The following is a 6,871-nucleotide window of genomic DNA, read 5'->3' as shown; positions in this document are numbered from 1 at the left end:
TAAACCATGGATGCAGGAAATCCCTTCCCCCGCGACATTCAAGAAGAAACCGTCGTTGAAGGATGATTTAATTTTCAAATTCTTCAGGTTAAATCCCCATCCATAAAGATGAGGGTGTCCATGCTAGTGTATCGGTGCTCGCATTTCAATGTCTAAACTAAATGTTGATGGTGCAAGTAAAGGAAATCCGGGTATTAGTGGAGGCGGTGGGATTCTTCGGGATCAAAATGGTAGGTTGATTATGGTGTGCACCAATTATTACAGGATCTGCTCGAACACAAAGGCTTAAATAAAAGCCCTTTTAGACGGGCTTCACATTTGTGCAGAGTTAGGTTATTTGGGCTGCCATATCAACTCGGATTCCAAGACGATTGTGAACTTTGTTACTCAGATGGCTTGTTCTATCTGAAAATGTTGGTATTGTTTCCAGGAGGTGATGGCTTTAATTGATTCGCTTGGGATCAATCTTTATTTCTCATTCAGGGAAAGCAACAGGATTGCAGATTTTTTGGCTAACTTAGCTTGTGAAAACTTGAGTGATTCAACTTTCTTTGCAGACCAAAATCTTCCTTTGGACCTATGGCAAATTTTGTAGGAAGATTCGGCTAGCTTAACAGTTGTCAGATTGTAATTCTTTCTTTCTTTGTAGGGTGGGTTTTGCCTTTTCTTTTGGTTAGTTTGAATGTGTTCTATGCTCCTTGGGCTGGGGTAAGGCGGGTTATGTCCCCCCCCCCCCCCCCATTGTACTTTGATTTTCTTTTCATCATAAATAAAATTATAAGGACTTCCCCAGGTCCTAGATAATATTCGGGATTAAAAAAGAATTCTTTTCTTAAAACTTTTGAATCTATAAATATTGTTAAAAAGAATAAATCCTTATCTGAGTACTTCATGACCTAGTCTTATCGGCCCGGCATAATCAGCAGCAATTGATTGTAACAGACAATGTTTCTTCCATTTTGTTTAATTAAGTTTTTTTATTTACCCAACCAAAAAAAAAAAAAAAAAAACCTTTGATTAGCCACAAGATGATTTCATTCTCATTGCCAATCTCACCTTGCAGACTATCAATGGTGACAAATCAATCCCATGAACCAAGTTGGAACAGGTGCGGCCAGGGATTTAATATTCGGTATTGGTCTGGACTGATACCGATCCAGATTGGCCCGTATCGGTCCAGATCGGACAATTTTATCCTAATTTTCAATAAAAATCATTTTATGTACATTTTTAACCTTGATCAATACCCCTAGATCGGTATCATATCGGTCAAAAATCGATATCAGTCTCTATCAATACGGCCGATCCAATACCGACTGCTTGAACCATGGGCGCAGGACTGCGGGTCTTTTGTATGCCGATACCTGCTATGTGGCATCCTAGGAATTGTGAGAGTCTGACTACAGGTTAAATGTCACAAACAATGTGACAACTGAGGGCTCTTAATCTACAAAATAAATCAAGACCAGCCTTATAGCGGGCCTAAAAGTTTAGGCATGTTATCTAACTCAATAATTAAAATCCCTGTTTGCTATAGAGTTGGAACTTGGGCCGGGCCGGACCGGGCCGGGCTGGGTTGAGTTGAGCTCAATTGGGTAACAGATAAAGTTGAAGTGATGCCAAACCCAAAGATCAGTCAGATAGCTAAAGGCCTAAATTTCTCATGGGCCAACTCGATTTCCTTTCTTGCTCTATTTTGTAGCCTCTAGACATAGGTTGTGTTTGGCATGCATTCTAGGTTGATTTCGTATTTGAGGATTTAAAAACCTCATAAAATAGAGGTATATCCCAAATATAAAATAAGATTTAACTAGCTTGTGATTGGTCTGTGAAATACCCCAAAAAAAAAAGAAAAATTCAACTACCTCCATCAAGAATGTTTATAAGATGGTGTGGCCTTAATATTATAGATTAAAACCACCCTCAGAGAACTTTGGTTTTCGTTTTGAAGTCACTAGGCAGAAGCACATCTGTTGCCTACTCATGCTAGTGATTCTCTATACACTATACAGCACCACCACTACCAACATGCCGGTTTAACCTTCCAGCTTAAGTTGATAAGCTTTGTTTGGAATCCTACCCAAATAAATAAATAAATAAAATTATCATTAGAAGCTGGAGATTAGGAAAGGCTAATCTTTGGGTCCTAAAAAAAATTGAAAATAATATTACAAACAGAATATCTGAAAAGGAATGATGAGTATAATTATCAGAAGGGGTTATGCAGAAAAGCAATTTTAATAATTTCATTTAATTTCTACAAAAGAGAAATGAATGTAGAATATCTGAAACTGAGATGAACAAATAGAATACCTTCTTATCAAATCATTCTTCCAACATTGCTTTTGTGTTCTTGTGAAAGGGGGAGAGTTCCCAATAACCAACACAAGACAAAGGAGGGAAAGAGTTCCCAATATGGATCACTAACTGTTACCCATTTCTCTTTTTCCCATGAACAGGGTAAAATTCAAAAAATGAATACTAGAAACAGTTCATTTACACATTAGCTATAAGAGACAGAAAAACAAGAAAAATAAAATAAAATAAAATAGAGATTGAGCCCTTCCCGCCAATATCACACCAGATTCATTTGCTTTACCATCATCACCACCATTAAAGACCAGAGAAACAAGAGGAGGTAAATAAGAACAAGAAGAGAATGAGTTGAATGACTTGAACTACATAAATGGGGTTTCTCCCAGAAACCCACCTCTTGGATAAGCTAAAGAAAAGCATTTGCTTCACAAAGTTAAGAAACACTGTCAAATCAAACCTTACTTGCCATGAAGTAGTACCAGCAGCAGCTTCAGCCTCCACCATAGTCCCCAATCTCAGGCGTCTCTCCCTCTGCCACCGCATCACCAAACACCCAAAACACAAACACAAACAATGAGAGAAAGAAACCTCCTCACCTGCCTACCCTTTCTTTTAACACCAAACCCAAAATCTCTCTCTGTCTCTCTCTCTCTCTCTCTCTAGTGTTTGTAGGGGTACTCTGTAATATCGATCAATAACCAAAGAAGGAAAATTAGGTACAAGATTTCTACTACTTTATTCTTTGTCTTTGAAAGAGGGTCTGAAGAGCATTTTTTGTCCTTATTTTCTACAAAAAGCAATAAAGAGAACAGAGCAAAAGGAAGTCAGGGAAGGCAAAGATAAGGGGAATTCTGGTTTAGGCAGGAAATGCTTCTCTCCTCCACCATACCCAGCCAGAGAAGCCCCAGAGTTGCTGCTCTTCTGCTACACAACCCTCCCAGTTCTCACAGATTAGCTACATTTGTGCAAGCATTGAAGCAACCTCTGTCCTCCCCAAACTCCCACTTTAGCCCTCTTTTTAGCCCAAAATAACACACCTAACCTACTTACTCCCTTCAACTATAGGTGGGTTTCTCAATTTTAATTAATTTTATCAAAATTTTCCTTAATGCATCACGACCAAGGTTGGTTCATCTCGAGAGAAGAGACGACCACCAAAAAAAAACCATACTTAATTCCATAATTTCAGACAAACCCGTGAATGATTTGTTCCCACAATTTTAGTGATAATTAAACAACAAATTGACAACTCAAATCAAGGATTAAGAACTTAAGATGCTTTCAAATTGAAAGTGGCCCCCACACACAAAAATTCCCGATACAGAATGGGTAGTTTAGTCAATTCAAATAAAATTTGAAAAGTACCCCGGATTTTACGTACACAGTAATCGAAGAGTGTTCTAAAGGAAAAGAACATGTGAAGGATGTTTCCTTGTTTGGGACTGTGCTAACTTACACCGGGGTGTAGACTAGCATCTGATATTAGTTTTGAATTTAAGGGTTAAATATGCATACCCTTAAAATGACCTAATATTCCTCATGCACCCCTAAGGTTTTGATAATTCCATACCCACTCTTTGAAAATTTCACATTTAAGTCCATGCCATTAATTTCAGGCGTTAAATACTAATGGATCTAAAATTAAAAAATATAATATACAGTTATACCCTTGGTACCCTTGAGAGTGTAATTACTAAAATACCCTTAAGTTAAAAACCAAAAACAACAAAAGTTGAAAAAGGTCACCCTTTTCCTTTCTCCTTTTCCTTTGCACGATTGAACACTACTTGAACCCTAATTGGACAAAAGCTTGGAGCTCAGCTGTGCCCCCTTCATCTTCTCCGATCACTTAACTTCTACCTCCATGAGTCCTGACCTCTCTCTCTCTCTCTCTTCAAAGTTGGAACCTTTCTCAACATACGTGGTTGGTGACGAATCTCTTACCTACCCCCTTCCTCTATGCTCTATCCCTCTGTCCGCCCTCCTCGCTCTTTACACTATCAATATTATATTTAGGTTGCTTGATAAATTTTAAACTTTTAACTGTAATTCCTTCTTCGATTCTCTCTATTGACGATTGAGCCTTCTTTTAGGATTTAATCTTTGTTCTATTCGTGTCAGTCGGTTGGGATTTTCACCCCGTATTGATCGATTTATCCGTTTGCCCTCCACCTTCTTGAGATTTTAAATCTCACCAATAGTTTCATTGACCTAATGGAGCTTCTTGAGATATTTAATGATCAATCAGGGAATTTGATTTTAGTAACAACTAATTTACGAACTTCCTGATACGCTTGGTTGGTTGGACAAGCTAAATAAATCTGCTGGTCATTCCGCCAATGAAAACAGTGCACGAAAGAGTTAAAGCTGGCAAGATATTTATGATTGAAATGCATTTAGTTGTTATAGAGACATTTACTCTTTGCCAAAATTTCCACACTGCATTCGCACGTTCAAGTTTGCTATTTAATCCAACCAAGTGAGGTTGAGTTCGGCTGATTCTTAAGGCTATGTTTGGTAAATGTCTGAACGGCGTTTAAAACCGAATTTATGTTTGGGTTGATGGTTCGTTTTTCTGGTCTTTTAGAACGGATCAGAGGAATCTTTCCATCAAAGAACTTTTATGGTCTATAAAGAACAAGAACGAAAACCGTCGTGTGAAAACCTGTGATTTGGGGTCAGAAGCCAAAGCTTCCTTGCGATAGAACCAGGGAAGAGAAGGGAAGAGAAGTAGCAGAGGAAGAAGAGAATCTACCTCCAACGCTCGGCCAAGAAGGTAAACCACGATCTCATCTCTCTCTCGCTCTCTATCCCTCTGTCTCTCACGTCCTCTCTCTGTCTCTCTACTTCTCACTCTCTCTCTCTCTCTCTGTTATGAGATAAACTAGAGGGGGTGAATAGGTTATCACTAGTGAATTTTAAACCTTTTTCGATTTGTCTCCCAATTAAGTGTTTGAAACAAAATAGTAAACAGAAATAATGCGAAAATAGAAAGACACAAGATTTATAGTGGTTCGGCTAAACCAAGCCTACATCCACTCCTCTCAACCTTGAGAGAATTCCACTAGTAACTTCGTTTCAGTACAATAGGTGGGAAGAACATCTTTATAATTTTTTTTCAAAGGATAAGAGAATCCTAAGTCTTTTTCATAGGATAAGAGGATCCTAAATCTTTTTTACAGAATAAGAAGATCCTACACACTAATCTAACTACAGTCTAGATTAATGTAAAAATACTTTCTTAACTCAAAAGCATAAACAATTGAAAGATAAAGGTAAGGATTACCTAGGCAAGAAATGTGACATGTATTCCTTGCAAGTGAAGAATGATACGTACATGAATGCTCAATGTAATGCCTTCAACATAATAAAGCTTGAAATATGAATTTGAAGAAGGTCTTTGATGTGTTGAAGTTCTCTTGAATGATGCTTGTAAGAGATGGCCAGACTTCAACAAAGAGAGCTTGAGATTGATACTTGAATATAGTTCTCACTTGATTTGAAACTCACATAAACAAGTCTTCAATGGCTAGTACTTGAGGGGTTTCAAGTGTTGTATTTAGAGCTAAGAAGATGTTTTATTTATACAAAAAATCTGAGTTAAGTTTGAGTCACAACGGATTAAAAACGGCTAGTTTTTAGTCAAACCGATAAACCACTTTGTGTGCTGGTCGACCTCTTTAAGAGAGCCGTTGTAAAATATAGGCGTTGGAATCAAATTGTACCAACCGGTCGACCGATTGTGGAACCGATTGGTGTTGGGCGATCGGTTCCCCAACAGGTACGTCCCACTTCAGCCTCTGTGACTGGCGGTCGATCTGTGTAAGGACCAATCGGTCGACCGATTCTGAAACTGGTTCACAGACAAGGTATTTTTAGTGATTTTTCTCAATGGGTACTTACACATATTAAACCCTATTAATACTAAGGCCATTATGGTATATAATCTAGTCTCCTAAGGTCTCTAAAATGCACGATGCATGCAATGCAATTTTCATTTAAAATTATCATGTAGTACATTGTATGTAAGTGGTGTGTGTCTACAGGATTGAATCTTCGATCTTGAGCTTCATATTGACATCTTCAAAGATGTTCTTCAATCTTCAAAAGATCTTGATTAGATCTTCTTATTGAAGAAGCTTCTCATGACTTTTCAACATCCTTGATCATCCAAGTTCTTTGATTCTTTGGTTCTGGGCTTCTTGGTTTCTTGACTTCTTGGTTTGATGTCCATTTTCAAACAGGTTTGTTTGTTATCATCAAAACCAATGATTGGGGAGGGAAGTGATTACCCAACATCTCTCTTTCTCTCTCTCGCTCTCTCCCTCACTCTCTCTGTCTGGCTCTCTCTCTCTCTCTCTCTGTGTCTTGCTCTATCCCTCTCTCTCTCTCTCGTAGTCTCTCTTCAAACTCGAGGATTTGGGGTCTGGGATTTATTTGTCGCAATCATCAAGGAATGCCCCACTTTACAGTCTCGATTCCAAGTACCTGCACTACTCCCATGATGGAAAGGCCATGGCAATTCACAATGCTTTATTGGAAGCCCTCTCTGAGG

The sequence above is a fragment of the Telopea speciosissima genome, chromosome 11 (assembly GCF_018873765.1).
Source record: "Telopea speciosissima isolate NSW1024214 ecotype Mountain lineage chromosome 11, Tspe_v1, whole genome shotgun sequence".
Classification (NCBI taxonomy): Eukaryota; Viridiplantae; Streptophyta; class Magnoliopsida; order Proteales; family Proteaceae; genus Telopea; species Telopea speciosissima.
This window is presented reverse-complemented; position numbering follows the sequence as displayed.